The sequence below is a fragment of the Anopheles funestus genome, chromosome 3RL, assembly GCF_943734845.2.
Source record: "Anopheles funestus chromosome 3RL, idAnoFuneDA-416_04, whole genome shotgun sequence".
NCBI classification, from domain to species: Eukaryota; Metazoa; Arthropoda; class Insecta; order Diptera; family Culicidae; genus Anopheles; species Anopheles funestus.
The window spans coordinates 38,110,689-38,135,679 of record NC_064599.1 but is presented as its reverse complement, the minus strand read 5'-3'; the positions used below and the strand labels follow the sequence as shown (position 1 = coordinate 38,135,679).

Sequence of the window (24,991 nt, the reverse complement as noted above, 5' to 3'; positions counted from 1 at the left end):
GTTTGCGAGTCGTGTGGGGAAGAAGGAGAGTGCGGACGCGAAAGTGCAAGCCAATTTTCCCTCGTTTTTTTGTTGTTTTGTTTGGTTGATGCTTTTCCGCTGATGTTCTCACATACACAAGTGCGGTAATGTCTGTTTGCGCTCGAATCAAGTGTATCATAATTAGGCACCGCACAGCACATTGTACTACCATATGACAATTCCTCGGCCAAGCCAATCCGGGCTCAGATGATACATTGTTTCCCAACAGCCCTCCGGAAAACAGCGGGAACCAGAGCAGGGCCAGAATACCGGGGCGGGCAATAAAAATGTACTTTGTGGACGGTTTGCGGCATTTCGCAGCGAACAGCAGGACGTACAGGCTCCATCATTGTCATGACTGTCATGAACAGCGCACCAGCTGCGTATGGGTTGAAAATCTCAAAACCACAAAACCACCGTAGCATCGTGCCAGCCATCTCCAGGCGTCTCCAGTGCTGGAAGGCTGCAAACGCGAGAAGAATCGCTGATAGTGTATCGATATGGAGCACGCGTTTTTTTTCCATCCCGCTTGCAGCTTGCTTTACACAAAGAGAAGAAGCGAACGGAATGACAAAAAAGAATATCAACCCTTGACAAGAAAAATCTCAACCTTTAAGTTGTCCCCGTTTTTAGTCCGCTGGCAAAAGGAAAAGAATTCCTGGGTTGGTCGTTTTCGATACCATAAAATACTTCAGTACGTGCTGGGGGTAAAAATGGACGAGGGCAAGAAAAAAAAAATAAACCAAGCAACCGGAAAAGAATGATGACACTAGTGCGCGAACTTCCGACCGAAAACAGGGGAGGAGTGCAAAACTCTTCAAAAAGTTCCCGGGGCGACAATGATGGGCAAAGTAACATCGGCATCGATCGACCGAAAGAAAGAAAAAAGGATGTAGCGTGTTGGTGTGTGAGCTTCCGAGGACGATAACAAATGAACCCATTCGGCTGATGTGTTTGTCAACCGGTTCGTTAGAAGATGTAGAAAAAATCCATCAACCAAGCCGCTACAAATTTGGCTAACGAATGCTACGTGGTTTCCTACCACGCACGGACCGAAAAGGACATAAAAATGAAGCAAACGGAAGATGTGTTGTGTGTGAGTATGCTGTGTCGTTGGTGTGAGTGTGTGTCCTCTCTGTATAGTCACATTTTTTAACTTTAAAAAAATTGCTCGAAAAATTTCCAATTTCATGATGACGGAAGGAAATAAGTAAAAATGACAAGGATAAAGATTGAAAGATCGAAAAAGGGGACAAATGTTTTTTGACCTCGGAATGCACAATGAAGCGTTCCATTTTTTTATGCAAAAAAAAAGCACAAAGCTACAATTTTTTTTAACCCGTTGACATACACTTTTTCGAAAATTTTCAGGACAAGAGCGTTGACATTTGGTATCGAGAACAGTAGTAAAAAAATATTAAGGTAGTTAAAGTTTTCAATTTAGCCCGAAATAATCAATAAATTGAATTTTATTGCCAGTTTTCAATCGTTACCTATGGATACGAATTGATTAAACTGTAAAGATAATAATTACAGTTTAATAAAGTTTATATTATTTTATGAAAGTTGAAAAAGTTGACCCTATGAAACTGCAAAATGCTGTGAATAAAAAACACGCTATAGAGAGGATTGACATTGGAAAAATGTTAGGTCAATCGGCAATCGAAGGCAATTAGCACTAATTGCCAGCAGTACCGTAATGTTCACAAATCAGGAGATGAGTATTATTTCGAGTCGAGTATTATTTATAGTGACCTGTCATAGTGTGTGTTAGAAGTGCATTAGTGTGATTATAGCATTTATCAGATGATATTGAAATGTCATCCACATTTATTGTAGTTTCATATGAAACAGGTAAACATAATTAGATGACATCGTAGACGTGTCAGATGACAAGGAGGACAGGCATGGTTTATTGTAAAGCATATTGTCATAGTATTCATAGCAAATGATATTTTGCACGAGTTTTGCAGCCCTTGTGCAATCAAATAGTTATATCACATGCTATTAGGCAAACGACCAAAAAGAAATATTCTGTGTGATTGGTTACCGCATAATTTTTATCCATAATTTCTATTATTTTTATTGTAAAACAAAGTGGCTTTATTATTATACTATGATATGTGTAGTATAATCATCATTACACATCAAAATTGCCAATAAATATTTCGGACTTTCTGGTAATTTGAAAACTTTCTTTATTTATTTATTATTTTATTTATTTGAAAATTTTTTAAATTTATTAAAATTTCAAGTCAAACAAAGTCATGTTACAGTAACTTTAAAAATCAAACCCCTGTGTAACTTTTACTATTAATGCACCGCACACCAAGTACACCTTTGTCACGTGTATTTGAAATTTCTCACATTATTTTTTTATAAAAAAAACAAGAAGATTTTTTTTTAATTCCATCTAGATTCGAAAAAGCTCGGTACCATTCGCAACAGCAGCCACCAGTGTTTACACGCATAAACAGAAGTTTATCGAAACTTGTTTTACAGTTTCGGGAAGTTTACAGGGCCTATAAAGAGAGCACCGGCCCTCCTTCACAAACTCTGACCCATACCAGGAAGGAATGTAATAAATTTTCTGCCGCATGCGACCTGTCGTGGTCTCATGAACTCGCAACCCGATGGGACAGGTTGATTAGGTGAAGAGAAGCAGAACAAAAAAAAAAGCATAAAAAGGCCGAACAGAGCAACAAAAGAAAAAAAAAGTTGATTTACGGTAAGACGGTACGGTATCTGGCCCGCTTCCTAGAGCCCTGTCGCTAGAGAGAGGCTCTGTGTGCAATCTATTCCATGTTCTGTCGCTAACTGTCATCACCCTCGGCTACACCTGACTAGACAGTGGTTCCACAGCAAACGAAGCAGCACAGGACACGTAAAATTTGCAACCCTCGTAAGACAACCGGTTTCCCTTCACTCAGCGGCAAACCCAACGGTTGTCAAACTTTGCGTCCAACTTTACAAACGATCTGACGACGATGGGACGCTATTCTTTATCGAAATTAGTATCTCGCAGGCACGACCCCGGCCCCGGTTCCCGGTCTTGGGCTGGTTTTCGCTACTGGTAGCATTTCTGTCCGTGACAGCACTACCCTCCACTACACGTGGGTGTGCGCTTTCCGAATTTTTCCGAAGAAGCTTAACGAATCGTTCGGGCAAAACATTAACCCTCCAGCATCCTTTTTTTTCAGGGTTCTTATTTCGCATTTTAAACACATGGCAGAACAAAAATAATAAACAACTAACCAACTCTGGGCCTCGTGCCACACGTGAGGACTGTCGAGCTGGTTTCTAAATCCCATTCGGAATAAGGCTGCTTTAGGCAGAGGATGGGATGTTTCGCAAAAGTAGAACGACGGTTTCCGCTTTTCCCAACGGTTGAAGAAACCTCTCACCCACGAGAGGAGGGTGATGTTTTTCGGTTTTTCGTAAAAGATTCCGACCGTCATAAAACACATATCTTTCAAGAAACATTCCCGAAAGCGATAAAATTTTATGCCAAAATGGCCGCACGTAGTCGGGAATGTGTGAATGCGAAAGGGAGTTTGTGGTCGCCGAGAAGCGGGATGTATGCTTGGGTCTGTTCGGGATGGAAGGTGCTGATGGTTTCGGCTAAAATGTATTGAAGTACATTAAAATTTTATTCCCATTTATTTTTGCTTCATTATATAAACAATATAAATTTAAATATATTTACTAACAAACTTTGGAAAAGAAAGAATGCGATTGTGTTAATAAAACCAATTGATAAAAAGCTTCCTTTACTCAAGCATGTATTACATGTGCTAACTTGGGTATATTTACTACAGGCCGCTTCTTGGCTTGTTCAGTATTGAAAGGCAAAGAGGTAGTCACCCAGCATTCTGTACGGTCAGCCAAATTTAGCTGGCCGGCAAGAAATGTCCAGTTCGAAAAGGAAGGACGGAGATCGATACAAAGATGAACCCATAAATGTCAACTTTTATTGTGCGCCTTTCGATTAGGGTTCGGTATTCAGCAGGGGGTCAGAAAACTATAACCTAAGAAGGAGACACAAAAAAATCCTCGCCATCCAAAGTATCCAAAGAGAGCTCCAAAAGTAGAGGAGCAACTATTACTATGTAGAAAAAAACAAGGACAAAAACTGATATTCGTTCCATACGATTGGCCTAATAAAATTATGGTAAAGCCAACGGGCCACTTGCTCCAGAAGATGCAGCTTTAAACAAAAACACATAAAAAGCTTCACATTGCTGTTCAATTGGTAGGAAAAGTCACCATTGGTCTCCACTGAACCAATATTTGTTACCAAAACTTAGTATTCTAGCGCTGGTCGAGTATCGTGCGGGAAAGGAAATGATTTACTATTCTGCCCGACGAAACGGTTGATTATTAGTGCAACTTTGTTATTGTTTCTTGCAAATCTATTTCCCCCGGTGGGTTGCAGTTACGTTGGGACGGGTTTTCTTTGTTTGTGTCTGCATGTCTGAGAGTCTTCACGTGCTTAGCGATCTACTATTTCCCCATTCCGGCGATGGTGGCGTGCCATTGCGGACAAGAATGTTGCATTAATTATAAGTGTTATTTCAGCTATGGAAAATAATAACACACGTGTCGAGTGTTCTTCGTTATGCCGTCAGCCTGATGGCTCGATTCGGTCTGGCCGGTGTAGTACTATAAAGCAGATAAGACGATTATGAGTTTCCAAGTATGAAGGCGCGCTGACGGAGCTTTGCAAACTTTCCACCGGTATCGTCTAAGTCGGTTGAAAAGTCTGCCCATTATAAGGATTGGCCACATGGAGAGTGAGATGCTTCGGTGCAATCACGCCAGAGGGAGCTATCGTATTATCGTTTGGTACAATAATGGTACACCGTAAGGGACGAATATGGTCCCGCAAGCGATGAAGCGAGTCAGGAAGGTCAGAAGATGTTTTGCCGAACGGTACAAAACTCGTCGTAATGGTGAGGCGAGTCAAGTTTAATTTGATTCCAACGCATCTTGATGGCGGTACAGAAGCACCTTCGTTCCTCCTGCGGGATGTAGCGTGTAGTAGTGTAGGAACTTTTTTTTTTCCCCTTTTGCTTGTACTTGTGCTTAACATTCAAAAATTAAGGTCACACGAAGGATACGTTTGTTGCAGGTTACGGGGCGAAACTGTAATAACAGTGGAACGCTTTTACGACAGCGAATTAAAACCATCCAAGTACGGTCGTTATTCGCGCGCACTGTCTTACGCGCTTGTGCGTGTGTTCGATGGGATTGTCTTGGTTGTTGTTATTTGATGTTTCCGTCATCATCAGATAAGAAAAAGGAATTAAGCCAGAATTCGGTGTTATTTGATTCATTTTTGAATAGACACAAAGACTCGACAAGGATGCTAAATGAAGATTATTGTTGGTTATATTGGGCTAGATAACAACATTTTCATTGAAACAACTGAACGATGGATACATGTTCTAGCTAAAGCTATCTAAAATAAAAACCATGAAAGCTTGCTGAATAACAATAATGCAAACGTGTATGAAATGTTTAAAGCATCGGTACGTTCGATCGATTATTTATGTGAATACTTCGGGCCGCCTTGTTTGGGAACGAGGTGATGGAGCGTAACTTTGCCCCATATGGATCATAAATTTCGTGCCCTTGCACGGATCGTGAATTACGATCGTAAAAGGGTGTTGTTTATCGAAAGTGCCAATAAAGAAAGTGATGATTGAGTGGAAAACTTCATGACATTCGCGATGTGTAGCTTAAATTATGTTTTGACAAGTGCTGGTAACTGTTGAGATTATTAGAAAAAAGTGGTGTGTAATTTAAAAGATTTATTAACATTTTGTATAAGTGTTTGTAGCATGTGAAGGGCTCTCTCTCTCCTCTTGGATTAACGACCTCCAAGGTTATGCCAACCATTTCTAGTTTACGAGACTTATTTTGACCGCGTAGATGGATAATCAGTTCTTGCTGGGGGGGGGTCTGGATGGGATTTGATACTCGGTCCTGTCGTGTGGAACCGGCGCCGTTTATCACATACACCGCCGGGTGACCTCTAGTGTGAGTGAAGCACTCACAATGTTGAAATTTCTTTTAAATTATCTTAAAACAGCCAAGTCGTACATCTGCATGAAATATTATTTAAAAAAAATGAATTAAAATCATGAATTTATATTTGCTTCATTATAATTGTGCAATGTTTGTTAAAAGTAAAGAAAAAAATATGCATCAACATGTTTAATATGACATATAATTGCAACAATTTCATAACAAAGCCTAAAAGTAGTTGGTATCATATTATTTTGAAATGTATAGACAATTGATAATTTGCAACTTAGGAACTTTTGGTAAAAATAAGTAGTGTAAGCCAGAAATGACCGGTATGACCTTTATAAGTCATTACGCTAAAAAGATAGAGAACAATTTGTAAATTATTACTTTAAATTAATAAACGTTATTTGTTGTGTAATAACAAGTTTCTTTGAAAACCAAAATTAATCAATTTTACTTGATAAATTCTTGGACGAGTTCACCCATCAATTATATTTCTTGTCAAACCCATCACAGATTCTTTTATCACGCCCAAGTTACAGAGGCAGTATGATGAAGACAACGTTTCTTGTTATTTCATCAAAACCTTTAGAAAATTTTACCAAAGTTTTCTATCGCGTTCGACAGTTTTAGCTTACCACGAAAAGTTTAACCTAGCTTGAGGTGACCACAAACGAGAAATCGCGGCTTGTTACCACCGTTGTCATAAATTGATCCGAAACCCATAGCAACGGCAAAGTGTGGCACAGAGTAGACAAAGTAAGGCAGCGGGTATCTTATAAAAGGGATGCTCTCAGTTAACCAAATTCAGCACCTTCCTGTTTTGGCGAAGTTAATCCTTGCCGATGGGTTGCGCTGTGAAAACTTATTCCTTTTCAACGCCTTCGGTTACCTTGTTCGAAAGTTTCGTTCGTGCAAAATTAACTCATCGGCCGCGTGTTAGGCAGCAGTTGTTAGGCTAAGGCTGGGGACATCACCTTACCGCCATGTCAAACGGAACGAAAGGTACGAAATTTGAAAAGTGTTGGAAAGCCACTGTCTCCTTTCTGTATATTGGGTAAAAAGTTTCATCTATTTACAGCCAACGTTTCGTCGTCGCTGGTGGGTGGCGAAAAGTTTCAATGGCGAATTTAAACTTAGTTACAGCAAGATGAACCGCGTTCCGTAATTACATCAATTAATAGAGCGATGAAAAATGAGGCCAACTGGCAAGTGAAGTTTGGACTAGCCATGTCCGAAGCTAGCAAACGCTCAGATGATGAATGATTTCCGCTAGTTGATTTATTTAATTAATAGACCGATCTGATGAAATGATTTTCATTAGAATAAATTTTCGATTTATCTTGAAGGTATCTTCAAAATATTTAATTATGGCGATGTACATATAAACAAATATAATTAATCCTTTTCGGAGGCACATCGAGGCACAAAAAGAGTGTGCTTTATGATAACAATAAATATACCTTTTATCGCTTCATAAGTGCGGGAAAAATCGTTTCGAAAGGAAATGAGCAATTGTACTCCATTTTCGAGTGCGAAATATGAGGAAAATATAAATTGCACTAATAAAAAAATATATCACGACAAACCCTTTTACGACCGTACACACACTTTGTTCGGCGCAATTTGATTCAACGTGGTTCATCCAAACTAGACGGTTGAACTTTTATGGCTCATTTTAAAACTAACGATAACCAACCTAGTTTGTATTTATCCGGCAGATTGCAATCTAAACACGGTAATAACGAAGGAAACCCGACTGCCATAACCGTAGGAGACAAATATGAAATGGATTTGCTATCGTGCATGCGAGATTCCTTTTTGCTAATTTTATGATCATCCGTCCATTTTGCTAATGAATGTACTACCGGGCTGTGTCCTTTGCGTATAGTTGGAATGCTCCGGCGTAGAATCAGTGCGTGCGTGTTCATTAAATTGAATGGTATTTCCGACGTTGGGACGTCTGTTGTGTCGAGACCGTTTGGGAAATCTAAAACATTATCAAACTATTTTTTCGTACATTAATAAATAGATTTTTATAATGTGCACATACCCCATGGTGTGTTTAAAATATGAACATTTTGAAGAAAGTTTAAAGATGTTATTGAAATTTAAAATTTTATAGGTTATACAATTTTTATAAAAACAAACTATTTGGAAATGTGATGAAGCAAATGTTATGTAAAACTGAGCCTGAAAGTCATGCTATAAATTTAATGCTTAAACAAGGGAACCTTCCTTCCCTTACATCGTAACGAAAACGGCCAATGTCAATTGAGAAGATTATACAGATGATGATGGACGATCTGGCGAAATAGAACGTTACGAGAGAACTATCATCAGTAAGAAGTTTTTGCCCGACATTGGTTTAACCGGCAGCTTAAACACTCCCTTGCCTTACCACAAGCTACGCTCATTTTTAAGCTCATTTTCATATTTATCAATTTATGCACACGAGTCTCGGGGTACGACATTGGGCGTGATTCGCTTACACGTGAACATGGGCGCAAACTGGGCCGAAGATTACGGGCGATTCGTTTAAATTTAAAGTCAAGCACAACGTAACCGCCCACAACACAAGCCATCCTCTCCGGGCGAGGCGAAGAACGTTTTCGGGAAGCGTAATAACAAAACTCACAACAACCCTCCTCCATGCATGTGAAGCTAAATCTGTTGAGCAACGCCGCAAATTTCCGTGCAATGTAGAGCAAAGATTTAGACGGCAATTTGAATAAATGAAATTATGAGAAAATAACGACAAGCTGCAAGCTCGCTGCGTACGGTCACGGAACCGGTACAACCGATAACGTTCGTTAGTGTGAAGAAGCGTTTCGGCGTGTTCGTTACGATTTGGAGCAAAAATTGACTTCGAAATTTGGGGGCCTGAAAGGCGATGCACACATTCCAATCGTTGAAGCTATCGCGGACCAGAAAGGGAGAGAATTGAGTGCGCAATGCCATTGGGAAAATTCGTGTGGCTTTGATGGAGACGCCTGGTGTCGCACGATTGTATCCTCCGCGATGGGGACGCCTGGTAGCGCACACTCGGTTGCCGTGGCAAACTTATTACGCTACGATATGGAACCGTGGTGCTGTGATGAAGTCGCAAATTCCAATCTGAATCATGCCACTCCCTAATGTTGAGTGACAGTTTGAAGGAAGATGGTACAATTTATTTATACGTGACGGGTGCTGCAAGTGACAGCGGTTGTGGCCAGCAAACGAATCATTCTTCTACTGGTGTCAGCTGGATGGACGCAGCTTTGAGTATTGCTCACACTTACCTAATAAAAAGAGGAAGAAAAAAAAAATTACACGATGACATTAGTAAATAGTTGGATCGAAAGCGTAAATAATGCCCACCCAAAAGTTCATCATAATAAAATAAATTTAAAATTGTGACGCACTACTACTGGATTTAGATATGATGTAGCATTTAAAATATGGTATATTATTTTAAAATGTTTCATTTCATTTCAAAAATTTCATTTGAAATAAAACTTTTAAAATTAAAAAAAAATTAAAATATGATTTACTACTTTGAAATGTTAAAATAAAAATTTCATTTGAAACATTTCATTTGAAAATTCATTTAAAAATTTACTGTAAATGGAAATACATTCACTATAATGTAAGGAATCAATTGCAAATCATTCGATTAGGAAAAAAAAATCAAAATTGAGGTGAATAAAATACCTCAAACACATTTATTTCGCTCATGCGTTACATCTCCGTCAGTAAAAGCTGTAATGTGGTCTTAAATCAATCTTCCAATTCAGCATGAAGCAGCCAACAGTCTCGTTAGCGACATAAAGTAACGGTGGCAAACATTGTTGTGCGCCACCACAGCATAAAATTGACAATTACGCACGAGCGTGCAGAAGGATTTTGAAACATTCAACCAATTTTACAGTATTTACGATTATTGTACCACCACGCTATCACACACAGCCATGCACGATCACAAACGCAACAGAACCCGGGCTCCCATAACCTCGGCAATTCACCGCAATAAAGTGGTACGGATCTGTCCCGGTCGTGCCGGTTTCCGTTTTCTTCCACAGCGCCACCATAGGGACCACATGATCCGTGGAATAATTTCCTACGCATTCATCGCTGTTTGGCGCTGTCGTCAAAGCGGAACAACTCGGAAGGGCGCTGTGACTTTCGCATCGTTCGCACTCGGGTCTGGCCTTCTGTTCTAGTGTTTATGTGGCTGTGCACGTAATGTCGACTGCGATCCATCTTTATTTGCATGTTTGCGCTGTAAATTTAGGAGTGGCGCACATAATTTCCACGGCCCCATACCGATCCTTGGCCGAGATCGCTTTTTCCTTGGAAGGATACGGATGTGGTGCGAGATAAAATAAAGAAGGGAAGAAAAAATTACAACCATACGGACCCTTTTAACCGAGCATCCTGCTGCTCGTGTGAATGTTCAAATTCACGTCCATACGGCGAGCGTATGGAAAACAGTTTGTTGCGTGAAAAACAGCAACGCGTGGAATGCGTAATAACAAAACCAAATATGCATTATTACGATGCTGATTTTGTGTTAGGAATGTTTGCCATTTTTTGTTTTGTTTGCTGATGGTGTCTTATTTTTACACAAACCCCAGTCCAGCCCTGAAATGTAAAAGAAAGATAAACCATCGGCTCTAAGGCAGATGCGTTACGCTGGAGAAAATTCATTGCTACCATTGCTGGTTTAACCTTTTCTTTAGTCTTCCCACTCAAAACGGTGACGTCTTGGTACGCAAAACGCAAACGTATAACGATCGTCATCATCATGCCGTCTTGCTGTTTGCTTTTTTTGGTTTCCATTCACCACCACAAATCTTTGCGGCCCTTGGACCGGAACACGGCACGAGATGATCTTTTATTAGTGGCCACCATGAAAAATGTATCTCACACATCGTTCCGCTGCGTGGTAACGTAAATGTGGCACCAATAAAACTGGTGAGACCTCCCGTACATTCCCGTTGGAAAAAAAACTTCACCCCCAAAAGGGAGAGTGACGTACACACGTGTAGCAAAGGATGAACTTTGAAAATTTTGACGTACTTTTCACATTTACTGTAGAACATCAATTATCCGGGGTGCTCGGGACCGGACTGATACCGGTTAATCGATTTCCACGGATAGTAGTCCTATAGTCTATATCCTATCTATAGTCCTATACATATACTATCTATATACTACACTATACCACTTATTTTTTTCCAAAAATTCTACACTTCTACACCTGTTCCAAAAACATATTTAAGATACTGGACCGGTACAGTCGTTTAAGTAAACTTACATTTTAGTACTAGTAATACATTAGTATTACTTCCTGGTCCATTGGTTGGATTATGCTAGTTACATTTGGTGGAAAAAATTTGGCCAAAAACATGGCATCTGTGTTCAAAACTGATTCTGCTGGATGTGACTGAGGTTATCCAATAATAAAATGGCTCTTCGCACAGTACTACTACATACTGTTGATACCAAAAATGATTCCGCACCAAACAAATTATTATCAAATAACAGTTATAATTTTATTTAGAATGTATTATTTTATTACATGATTACGGCTTTTGCCGTATTGTCGTATTATTTAGAATGTATGTAAAATAAAAATATTTCAAATATACCGTTTGGTCACAAATTTCATAACGTTTAACTAACCTGAAATCAGTACAAATGTTCACCACGGTTGAACAGCTGTCAATTTTCGGCGCACGGTTCATCCGCCCGCCGGATAATCGACGTTCTACTGTAGTTTAGTTTTGTGGAGCTGTATATTGATTTCGGGTGCAAATGGGATTAAATTGAGGTTAGTCGAAAAATCAAGGGTTTGGTTGCAAAACACAATTGATACACAACCCCAAGTGCGTAAGATAGGTTGTGAAACGAATCATTTATGTTGATCCGTTGAATCAAACTAATCGAATTGCTGAAAGATTAGTTTGATTAAATGTGAGGTATTTTTAAATTACTTTCCGTTGTAATGAGTTAGAATGAATTAATTATGAAAAATAAAATATTTTATTTATTTTCCACTTAAAATTAAATATTTTTTTTCCCTCAGCTTTAGAAGGTATATTTTTAGAACATCAGTTGCTAAGGAATTTCGATGCTGAATTACATTTCGTCACCTTTAAAAATAAAAATTTATTATAAATTGCTCATCATTCATCAAGCATTCCGATTTGATGGTAGAAATTGGAAAGCAACACGTTCAAGGCTACAACTATGAGCATATTGGAATTGCTCATTCAACCCAAACCGCTCAATGGTGGTTTCAATTAATTTTTTTCTTCTCTTTTTTTTTAACTTGCGGTACAAAATCAAAAGTATTCTACCTGCAGCATTTCACTCTCCGAAGCGAAAGGGGTAAAAACGGATTAAATGATCAACAAAACAACAAACCTCCCCCCCAAAAACTCTCCCGCTCGTAGGTGCCAATAATGAAACGCACGATTATGAGAGCGCTCTTGATAATGGTGTGAAAAGATTAATGAATCACTTTACGCCATCACCGATAGCATCGACCCCCGAAGGGAAATGATTTCATAAACTTCCGGATATCTTTTACACGGTTTGCTTCCTTTCTCAACCCCCAAAATAATTTTCCACCCAAAAGGCGAAAGTTGTGTTTTGCAATTCCGGTTTTTGGTGGGTCACCTGCTTGGGGTACGGGTTCGTTGGTTCGTTGATGTTTGTTGTCGCAGGGAAATTATGAGCCACCTTTAGTGGGCTTTTATTCCCGTACGATACCATCCCGCATCACTAAATAATGCACGCTCGGGATATGGTGGGGGGATGGGGGTCCGTTAATATGGCGCAACGTTTCAAATCATTGTGGTATCTTCCGCAGTTCGGAGGGTTGGACATTTTTCGCATCGCGCGATGAATGCGTTGCGTCAGGATATTCATTTCATTCTACCCAAATCCCACTAGGGTAGAGGAAACGTAGAGTGAACATCCCTGGAAGTGTCGGAGTCTAAAAAAGCTGCAAAGCCTTTGTAGGAAAAGGAAAGAAAACCCTAAACAACGGCGGGAGGTTAAATCCACACGGAACGAGAGTAAATCAAGGCTAAATTTAACAACTAACATCAACATTATACCATGGAATGTGTTTCGCTGGACGCCATCGGTGCCGTAAATAAAAAGGAACACATCGTGTTGTGTTGGAAATGAAGCATCTACACGCCGCCACCACATCAACGGTCACACTGAATAAAACATGAACTGGTTTTGGTAGTGTGCTTCGAGAAAAATCAACCAATGTCCAGTCGAGAGTTACTGTGCTACCTAACCTTGCTTTTAGCAGGAGGAACACGAAAAAAACATAGGATCACGATCCTGTTACACGGTGACATTATTTTATGCATTCACTATAACAAAAAAGTGTCCAAAAAAATAAAAAGAAGCAGCAAAAAAACTCCCACCACAGTGCTTATCAAGTGACAAACTGTTGCCTTCTAAACCATCGTGTACGAGAACATTGTTGTGGGAAGGCACTCCACACCACGGATTCGCTGGTAAAGTGACATGCTGCTTGTAAGGAAATAAAGCTAAAAAAAGCCACACATACACCCACTAATGTTTGCGCGTGACGCATGTCAACCGACAATTGCCATTAATTAACGTTGATCTTCTTCATTTGGCTCGTCCCCCGAACGGCACAACGGTGTTTTTACGTACGGACAGAGCGGTTTGTTTCGGTTTTTGTAGAGTGCATGGATGGGTTTTGAAAAGCAGTGCTTGCTGACAGTCAGGAAGGACCACCCAATGGTGCTGTTTGCTTATTCGGTTAAGTTGAAGAAGAAAGGTATGCAGAGCAACACCGGGTGGAGGAGAATCGTTCGTTCCAAATGATGGAATGTTTACATTATTAGTTCTGTTTGATTGTTTGTGGTGGCGCTCACCACAGCTGCGTGCGGACCAGACAGTTTGGGATCTAGCGTTTCGTTCCCAGTTCGCATTTGTGTATGTGAGATTTTTTTTTCTTCTTCTAAATACGATGTCTTTACTCCGATTTTCCTAGCCAAGCACTGGTCCCGATGTACGTGTTTGTCCAGTAGGAAGAATTATGTACACTTTCACACCGCATTGGTGAGTGCTTCTTGAACGTTGCCTCTCAAGTGAGAAGCATTTTCTGCATGATTCATTTTTTCACCATGCTTCACCATGCTCTATGGGTAGAGCTGAAGAAAAAACAAAACTCTTCTGGCCACCCCGGAGATTCGTCTCATGTAAACAGAGCGTGTGGTAAGGGCGGAAACTGAACAGAACGATTTGTTAGCTTAACCTTAGCCAAACCTCAAAATGAACAAGGGCATGCGTTTGTTTGACTTTGTTGTTGTTTTATTTTTTTATCTTTCGTTGTTCTCGTTCTGTGGAGTGCCGGAGCTGCGTAAATGTACGGGAAATTGTACGGGAAAAGTTTTTCCCACCAGGATTCTGGTCTGGTGTGCCTTTCCTGGTCACCTTTTGTACCAGGCATGACATGAATTATTTGTAACACAAGGACAACTTTTTTGTGGCTGGTTGTGTTTGAAGTTTATTTCTCATTCCGATCGTCGAACTGACACAAAGAGACATCAAACAAATCGTGCAGGGAAGTGTGTCAATCTTGATGCGGGATACGTTGCTCGATGAGGTAAGCGATATGTTTGATGGTTTGTTATTTGGGGTTTGGTATTAAGTGAAAATGACACTTTGTAATTTATCTAGCTGGTGGAAAAAAACTACAATTTTTGCTAAAAAATAAAAAAACTTGTATTAATAAAAACAGTTATGTTCTGAGGAACAGATTATTTAAAAAAATTTAGTTTTCAGTTGAACATATAATTCACAACACAATTTTAACTTAAATTTTTATCTCTTATTCAAATATTTTAATTATAAAGCAAACAATACAATCGAAATTAGCAAAACTAAGCATAAGTCATTTGTTAAGCCGAACATTTATTTAATCGTTTAAAACCAGAAGTGTTGAACATATTTTTAACTAGAGATTGGTATATTAGTATATAGAAAAACAATCCAATAACTAACGAGATATGTACCGCCTAAATTTAACAAACTATAACAAAGAAAAAGATTAGTTCGATATTTCAAGTGTTTTTTATAGTGTTTTCTTTTAGTTATGAGAAGGAATATAATGATATTGTTAAAATCATAAACTCTATATTGGAAGTCAATCAAATTTGTTACGATTCAATAATCATCAAGGTTCACTTTTTGTAATCAAAACAACAACTTCATACAACACGGTTTGATACAAATATATGTAAAAGAATAATCCCAAGTTTTGTTAAATAATATAAAATAAATTATCGAACATCCGCTGAAGGTTGAATGTCATCTGAAGGACAAAAATAAATAAAATGAAACATTCAAAATGAACGTTTGCTTGCCATTCATAATGATGGTAGCGGGAAATGATTGGTCTTGTAATTGAGCTAACTTCCTCCTGTTCAACATTCGATTGTGTCACTCATAGCTTCAACCGACGTTAGTCAGAGGAAATAGGGAAGTGAAAATAATGATGATTCTACAAGCTTCAACGTTTGCCAGGTGAATTGTACGAGCAGTATGAGAGAAGCTTCATTATAGATCGTAATGCCATGATATGTGTCATAAATTAAATGGATGATGAATGACTCACTGTGGAGGTATTTTGAATTTAATAACAACCTTTCGGTGTTGATATGGTGCAAAAATTTCCTATAGAACATAGATGTATGGATGGAAAATTGTTTTACCCAGTGAATATGAAGCGAAACCGTGCACAGAAAAAGGGGAACGATATATTAAGAGAGAAAAAAAACAATCTGCACCATATTTCACTCGTGTTTATAGTACATTTCATAATTTAAAGCATCTCGCTACATTTTGTTTGACAGATTTCAAGCAGACATGGGGGAGGACGGTTTCAGTCAGGCCTTACTGGAGATTACCATGGCGCAAGAGGATAAAGTGCCAGTTATTTTGGTTGGCGCTTTATAATAAATATGATTCATGTGTCACCGGTTTCAGCTGCGTCCGGTTAGAAAGAAAACAACTTAACGACACTTAAGCAACTTGAGATAAACATAAGCAGTAGTATGTAACGCCTTGATCGAGCGGGAATGCTGTTGCTAAATAAAAATCAAGAACTTCTTGTTGAATGGAAATATGCTCTACGCTTGGGAAAGTTTGATCTTCTTGTTTGTAAGTAAATGTTCCTATTAAATCTTTCATCAGCTTCATAAACTGTATAAAATAGTAATCAAGCAATGTTCCAAGGTTACACAATCATGGAACGATCATCTTTAATGTAAACAATTGATAAGCTAAATCAGTTCGAGCCAATCCCAGTAGAAAACAGAACACTAAGTGCAAACAAAACCCCAGAGATCAGAAAGAGAGTGAGAAGCTAATCGCTTCGAATAAATAACATCTCGGAATACTCGGAACCTGCAAACCGATCTTGTGTAAATCTACGCAGCAAAAACGGGAGAACCAATGTGATTAGACAGGGATTAAGACAAATGGAGCCCATCTCCATCAAAGCTCCGTGGCGGTAATGACAGCTGTCAACAACAATTGCTGATATACATACACACACACATGACACCGTGATAGCAGCCATTCAGAAATGGGTTTTTGGCGAATGTAATTACAAGACGACATTCGAAGCAAAAAATAACATTCTCTTCGCTTATCGATTGGGTCTCTTGCAAGGGGAAGCTTCAGTTTTGCATGTTTTTATTCCCGCTCTTTAGACATAAATGACTTTTATTTTTGTACACCTTTGCCAAAAAGTACACCGGAACACGATCCAAAAAGCCAACCATTCGGACATCGACCCGACTCTATGGACGACCCTGAAGCGAAAGCAAAATGATTGGAGTAGAATTTCCGGATGAAAACAAAAATAAAACCAAAAATTACACATATCGTAGAGAAAAATCAATATGTCTCCTGAGGCGCAAACACGTTGCCTTTTACAGTGAAATTTGGCAGTCTGACATTCAATGTTTGCTTATCGTAAAGTAGAAAACAACACAGGCAAGAGAAAGGAATAAAAAATTTGAAGTTCAAACATCTGCTCATTTCAGGATTTAAGAAAAATGAAAATAAAAAACATTGACGCAGTATTTGTATTAATTATTTGCACGCTTGGTTTGTCCTTCATGGGGAAACGACCGACAACATCTTTGGCTGCGATTCAAACGAATATTAGCGAGAGGAAAATAACATCAAGACATGTGGCACTGTTTTTATTTTTAGACGTTCATGTGTCACTTTCGACCGAGCAAATTCACATCACATCATCACAAACCAGAATTCATTCGACGCGTAGATGGGCGACGCTTCTAAACGGAGTAACGAATGTCGGACGAATGAAAGAATTATTTTTTGAAAAGTCTACAAGCTCAAATGATATTTAAATTTTGAAAGTGAATAGCGAGAACAGTAAGAAATATTGCAAATAAATATCCCTTATTGTGACTCGTTTTGTAAAAAATAGAAAACATTAAAAAAACCAATGCAAAGCATTATCAAAACAGCTGTTTATCTACGAACTCATTCGAATCGTGATATTCGCTACACAACAAACTTAGCATTCACAAAACGTTTAGCGCACAATTAGCACGAGCTGAGTCGGTTGAATGACTCCATCAGCCTTGACGACGGACTGAATTATTACCAAGGCGTCATCACATAATGACCTACACACGAAGCCACGTGAGGCACGAGATGGTGGGTTGACTGCGACGAGTGCAATTAATTTCCATAGTTGTAAACTGCAACCAACATCACGCCCTCGAGACATTCCTCCAGCCACGGTTATAATGAGCCATGAGTTGAATGCAACCGAATGGTGATCGAACGTCTCAGGTATGTTGGAATTGTTTGAATGTTAAACAATAAAGGCGCAAAATTAATCAAAACTGACGTTGAGTTCCCTCAACGAACGTGTGAACAAATGTTGTACGAGGCACAGTAAATAACAACATCTCTGTAAAAGATGAGCGGTTCTGATTCGCAGAAGATTATTTAATTGACTGTAAACATTAGGACTGTTCAAACATAGTATAGCACACCGGACGAGTTGGTTAACCACCCCAAACAACCCCAAGCTCTCTAGTGGGATAAACGTTATAAAGCACTCACAGCAAACAGCGAGGTTTTGCCCCCCAAAAAGGAACGCTCACTGTGATCATACCACTCGACAAATATAAACATTTAAACACCTGCATAATGCACTTAAGCAACCACCCATCGCCAAAACAGCTCACTGATGCACACAGCACACAAAAACACACACCACTTCTTCCTCTTTACTGCCAAAGGACGCACCGAAAACGTTTCCTTCTCCCGGCGGGTGCTTTTGCAAAACCCGTCACAAGACGAGAATCTGCCACTGGAACGTGGTTTCGTTCTGCTGCTGTTGTTGCTCATAAAAAGGTGCATCAAATATGCATGCATAACATACTGGGAACGGATCGGGGCAATGGGAAACACTTTGAGTGAGGAATCTTGCTACGGTTTCTTGCACCACTCGGAAGCAGGTGTTTTCTGGTATACCATGAAAGAGGTTTCTACCGAATGTTGCTTTATGTGGACCGTTTAGTTTTGGTTACCCTCTCGAGAAAAAAATGAGCTGAATAAACGAAAGCGTTAGATAAAGTGAAGATGAAATTGTTGTTAGATGAAAAGATTTTGAATGGCGAGCATTGTTGGACTGTCGAATAGTTTTAGAAGCATTATACAATTAAATTGTACAAAAAGTGATAATTTTATAGTTATCTTAGTACCTTGAGTACGTTTTTAATTGACTGTCGGATTATCCGGGCTAATCGAAAATGACAGTTCTAAAGACGATTTACATCATCGATGACAGCATTGAAGAATTCAGTATTAGTTGTTAAGCTTAAATATAAATAAAAATTATACAATTTTACTATAAACCACAAAGCATAAGGCAAAATTTTGTACTAATACATCTTCAACAAAGGCAGTTGTACTAATTTTCTGTGTTTTTCGCTCATCGACTCAGAATAAAATTATATCGATTTCGAATATTCGGCTTTCCTTTGTAAACACTTCATACCTCGTAAAACAACCCAAAACCGTAGAGAAGATGAACATAATATTTAAATTAAAATCATACGATATATTTACTGCCTACCTATCGATTATTAAACAGCACAAGCATCAAATTCATGTACTGTCGCATTCACATAAACAATCACCACACTATTAGCCAACTTCTGCTACAGCAGCGGCAGGCCGATCTAATTTTACTCTCGCTGCATCATCATTTTCATCTGCTCCCGTTTATGAGTGATCAACTTTTTGCCCCCATTCCTTTCCGTCTCCTCCTTTCGCATCTCGTGGGACTGTTTATACTTTGTGCACTGTAGCCCACATAAGAACTAATCGAATTAGAAACACGTGGCACGTTTATAATCCGGTTTTGTATGCAAGCGTGCGGGAAGTAAGGCAAAGTGGAGAAAACACTTTTTCATACGATCGCAATGAAATTATGATGTCGACAGAGTAGATGGGGGAATACGTTTAACGTACGGTGGGACCGTAAACATACAGCATAATACATATAACCCTAGTTCATGGTGTTAATTTTGAGGTTACCTACGCCGCAGCACACACCCAGCGAACCTTTTGCTGATTACTTATTTAAGCCTATAATCCGTTAATTTGTATGATGGACAAATAAATTAAAATATTACGTTGAAAGCAGTTTATATGTTACTGTCAGATACAATATTGATTCATTAATTGTGACAAAAAGTTTTATATAGAAATAAAACAGTGTGAAAAATACATTCTTTTTCTATAAATTATAATGGTATTTATAAACAAATAAACATAGGCATATTTAAAAAACAGCTTGATTCCAGTATTTATTTCTTCTAATCCTGCGACCAATAGAAGACATATTGGACAATTAATTGCAGGCATTACAATGGGACCAAAATAAGTCGCAAAAAATCACCTCATCCGAAGCTCTCCTCAGTGTTCGATCATGATCTATGAAGTGACGTAAACTAGCCACCATTTGCAATGCACCATTTTTGAATGATTCATAACCACAGCCTGTGCTGCTAATCTTGTTTGCAATAACTTTTCCATACAATTGCTTTCGTTGTGAGGTATTCTTGTTGTTTTGTTTTAAAGTTTCCACGGATAATCACTTTTTGACAGTTTGTTCGGTTTTGCACGGTTCGTGCAACGCGTGGGACCTTGCGAACGTGATCCGGACTAACGCATACCACGATATACGCTCGATACCGATGACCATGGACGCCGGCATCCGTGTTGGTGCCCCCAGACAGCGGCTACGATGACTCCAACCGATGATGGATACAAACAACACACCCAAACAAACACAGCAAACCATTTTTGCGCACTCCCAAAATCGACCCTCTCCATCTACGGTGGACTGTGTGTGAGTTTTTTTTTGCTTCTTCTATGCGATTCGAACCGAAATAGGGTGGAAAAAGGTATAAAGGGTGGCATGACAGAGGGATGGCTTTTACGTCGATCGTCGATTTGGATTTAATGGCGTGCGGGCGCCTTATGGAGGAGCATTAGGCTGAAAGGCATTGAGGGCAATGGAAGGTTACGGAGCAGTACGAACGCATCAGGCCGTAAATGGAATAGATGGAATAAAGAAGGCGAGAGACAACGTCAAACCAAAAAAAAAACATAAAACTCCATCTCCATCGCCGACACTCAAAACACACACACACACACACACACACAAACACAGTGGCGGAACAGTGCGAATGGAAGCTCGCGGCTAAAAGCAGCAGTAATGCACAAATCTCGCATACACCAATCAACCCTTGAATGTTTTGGCTGATCGTACGAGTTTTATGGATGAAAAAGATGTGATATTTATTGCAAGGATAGCTTCAAACTACTACACCGTTTATTACTTGCAAATGAGAGCAAATCGTATTTTCCTAATAGAACATTGACCAAGAGCGATATAGAGAAAACACATAGGAGAGAGTTTGAGATAAATACAACTCTAATTAAATTGATAGTTAGTAGAATTTCTAGATAAAATAAGGAAAAGCCGTTTTTTTATTCAGGTAGAACGGCCTGGCCAAAGGAAAAGCTGTTATATGATAATGAATAAATCATAAAATAAAAATAAGTTCAATTACTTAAGGTAAAGTGAGGAAGTGCGGTAGGAATTGAATGTTTTCAAATTTTTAAAATAAAAAATACTAGTAATATTTACCTGAATTGATAATATTTACCAATATGACTTTTTTTTTTATTTTATAATTAATGATTACGGCTTCGGACGTATTGTCAACCTCAAAATGCTGAAGTAGTACAATTTTCACAAGATACTTCTTCCTTGTCCTTTAACAATCAATATTTCAAAAAACTATCTTGTTATATCATAACATTCATATATTTATATTTCTATTTATAATTATTTTGCTTTGATTCGCCTTTGATAATAATTATTTGAATGCTGCTGAAGTTATTGGAAATGATTTCAGATAATTTAGAATATGAAATTTCATTTCAAAACCTCTTTTTGATACTACAAACATAATTACCACTGCACTCAAGGGTTAGAAGAGCCAAACTATCAGCATCTCGGCTGTGATGATTACGCCGTGCATGATCAAAAGACCGATCGACATTCAATAATGTGCGTAGCGGCTACTGGCCGTCTTCCAGCAGGCAGACGCGGATCGTGGAGACTGTGTTTGTGTGCTTACGCCGTCGTTGATAACCTCGGGCACCTTTACGTTTCCTACCACGGAACAACAGAAGACAATTATGGGCCGACGGTACGTTCTATGACATTCTCGATTTACCGACCAACTGATAGGATGGAATGCGATTTATTACTATGTGGTATTTTTTTTCTTCTTTTTTTGCTCCTCTTGTCCATGTTTCACAACATCCCAGAAGGCGCACAGAACCGTGGCAGGTGTGAGTTAGATAAGCGTAGCAAAAAGGTAGAACAACGTTGACAGGATGTGTTTGTGTACTTTCCCGTTGCGAAAGAATGCAAATCAAACTCACATTAAGGGCGAAAGCGACGAGCAAAACAGATACGAAACCGAGTGGCAAATGGAATGGTGAGAACACTAAAAAACAGAACATTTCCACGTGTGAGAGAATGCGGATTTTTCAATACAGTCGGTATCGAAAGAAAGCATTTGCCATAGGGAATGGATTTGAAAACATTTGTTTAAATTTATACAACAATTTCAGTTAATAGGTAAAGAATATAACGAATAAGGATGAAATAAAAGTTTGAAAAGAAAATTGAAAAAGCTTGAAAAACTATCGAATTCCTCTTTAAAAAATAAATAAATGAAAAACAAAGCAGAAATAAAAAAAACCCTTTGTTTACCACATTTGTTAAAACTTTACTTACCTTTAAACTTTTGTTTCTCTTTATTTTTGCTGTTTGTTTTTTCCTGTAAACACTGCACTGATGCTGCCCTCCGACACAGCTGCAACAAAAACCAAAAAAGGGAACAAAATGAACAAAAAAAATCACAATCGTTACTCCTTTGATTCCTCGCAATTGTCACAAATGTGTGCGTCTGATTGTATTTCCAACGTTTCGTCGTATCCGCGTATTCCTTGTTTGTAATTTCTTTCTCTACGTAGCGCCACCAGCGTGTAAGCCAACTGCATCCTGTTGTTGTTGGTGAGCTTTCATGGCTTTTTCACGGCTTGTTATTTATTTACACGTGGTGTCGGGAACTAAATTCGAAACAATCACACACACACAAACAATGACGCATATATATCCACAACAACTCCCCATTGTGTTCGAGCACAATGCATTGCAAATAAAGGCCTATTCTCACGATCACGCACGCACACACTTCATTGGAATCCCGGATATACACGCACGCACATCTACCACACACATACACATGATAAATAAATCAAAAAGCCGTGACCGGTGGTATAGCAAATGCGAAAGTTTTGCCCTAACGAGCCACACACCGTCGTAGAGAATTCAATCCTCCCACAAACACACACACGCACACATACGAATACAATTATTATTTCGCTCCACAGTTACCGGAAGCGTGAAGCTTCTTTCCGGTGTACGCGGTTTCCTCCCTTCACCGTCGGTAGGAAGTCGACGAAACAATCAAGGACGGTTCGAGTGTGTGTGGCCTCGACATTTGTGTCATATCTGGCCCTCGAATCCTTCCGTAGAAGTCACCGAAAGTACTAACTATAAAAATGGAGACAATATTTTTTTTTGCTGCCACACACAACCAAAGCAAGCTGTTGGGTTTGTCGCGTTTCTTGCTCGGCTCACTGTGAGTACCGGACAAATGGTGATGTTTACAGGTTGTATTTGTATCGAGAGGCGCTAATTAGCGCGACCTAAAAACGCACCTTTCTCCCGCTATTCGGTAATAAACGCCAGAAAGCGTTGCCACACCGTTCAACGAAACGCGGTTGAACGCGAACGATGAAAAAGAAACGCACACTTCACAAACACTCCCGAGTGGGACAACGCGCAAAGATGTACTACTAGTGTAACCACTAGCGACGCGTTTCGGCACCCGTTGATGCGTTCGTGTTCGGTTGTGAAATTGGTTGAATATACACACCGTGCTCGAACCGTAGTAGGCGCAGAAAATAAAAAGGTTTTTTTGTGCGCACATTGGAATGGAGAAACAGAGCAAATGAAATTTTACAAAAAATGCGATGGAAATGTAGGTAAATAAAAAAAGAAAATGAAAAATTATGTATTTTAATGACAGTAGCGATTTTTTGTGCGTTTATTATAAGAAATACTTAAGTGGTTTAACAAATAAATAAACTTCGAACATTTTTAAACCATTTGCTTTAATTTAAATTTAATTAACAAACAATATCACACTGTTTCAGCTCTTAGTAATAGGAAATCAATTTTTTTTGACATTTTGCCCACTGTGTGGTTGATTCGTATTTCTCAGCAACAACCGAACGGAACCGACCTCATGTTTGCCGAACCGGTTGCATGATTCTCTCACCGTTTGGCTCTCTTCAGTGCGTGCAAAATGCCGGCATACGAGTCGGCAAAGAGCTTTAGACGCGGAGGAAGCAGCAAACTCTCGTGGCCGGAGACCGAAACGCTAACGACGGCACTTTAAGTAGCTTCATATCGGCCAGAAGAAGCCCTCTCGCAACGCATCTTGAGATGATTGATTGGTGAAGCGGACAGAGTCGATTTTTCATCCCCTTCCCATTGTTCACGTCAACCGTCTCTCTACGGGTGAAATGGTTTGCATCCTGACTATGGTTCACGATCTTCATCTTTACCGAACACGAGTTTCGTACGCAAAATGGGTAAAACGTTCTAGCCGCGTGAGACGAACAGCGCACCAAACATTCACTCTAATGATGTAAATGAAGTATCAAAGTTTTTGGCGTAAGCTACCATAGGGAATGTTGGGCGAACGCGACCACACGCGAAAGGATGCAGCCCGTATGAAAAAAGCTAGTGGGAAAAAAGAAAAAAAAGCAGACAAGGATATCGGATATGTTCTTTTTTCCTCTGACGATTTCTTAAATTCATTCACGTCGGCTTTGACCGCATTTTCCATGATTTTTTCCCCCAGAAAAGTGCTTTTCCATCTGATAGGGGAGGACCAAAGGCAAAATTTTGCCTCCTACCATGAATGAAGTGAATGTAAGTAAATGTGCTTTGGGTGATCAGTTTTCGATGCCCCGTTTGACGGAGTGGTAGCGTTGACACCCGGGGTAAGTGGAACAGTGGAAGGGAAAACTTTTGCGTGCCGCTGATAGTTTCTCGGAATGATATTTATTCAATTCGGGTCCATTAATGACGAATGGGGGAGTTATCATTAATAAAAGTTTGCTCTCCACATTATGTTCGTTGTTCGCAGAATGTTTGTCTTGTTTTTTGAACTTC

General features: G+C 39.2%; 1 protein-coding gene across 1 annotated transcript in view; it reads right to left on the bottom strand.

The window, feature by feature from the left end:
- Positions 1–23,612, bottom strand: part of LOC125767674 (translation initiation factor IF-2-like) — a 65,747-nt gene extending 42,135 nt beyond the window's left edge. Inside the window, exons 1-2 of the mRNA XM_049434500.1 lie at positions 23,467–23,612; positions 22,478–22,556 (exon numbers count right to left, since the gene is read on the bottom strand). The gene's annotated coding sequence lies outside the window, so the exon portion shown is untranslated. The remainder of the gene's footprint in view (positions 1–22,477; positions 22,557–23,466) is intronic.
- Between the last annotated feature and the right edge of the window lie 1,379 nt (positions 23,613–24,991).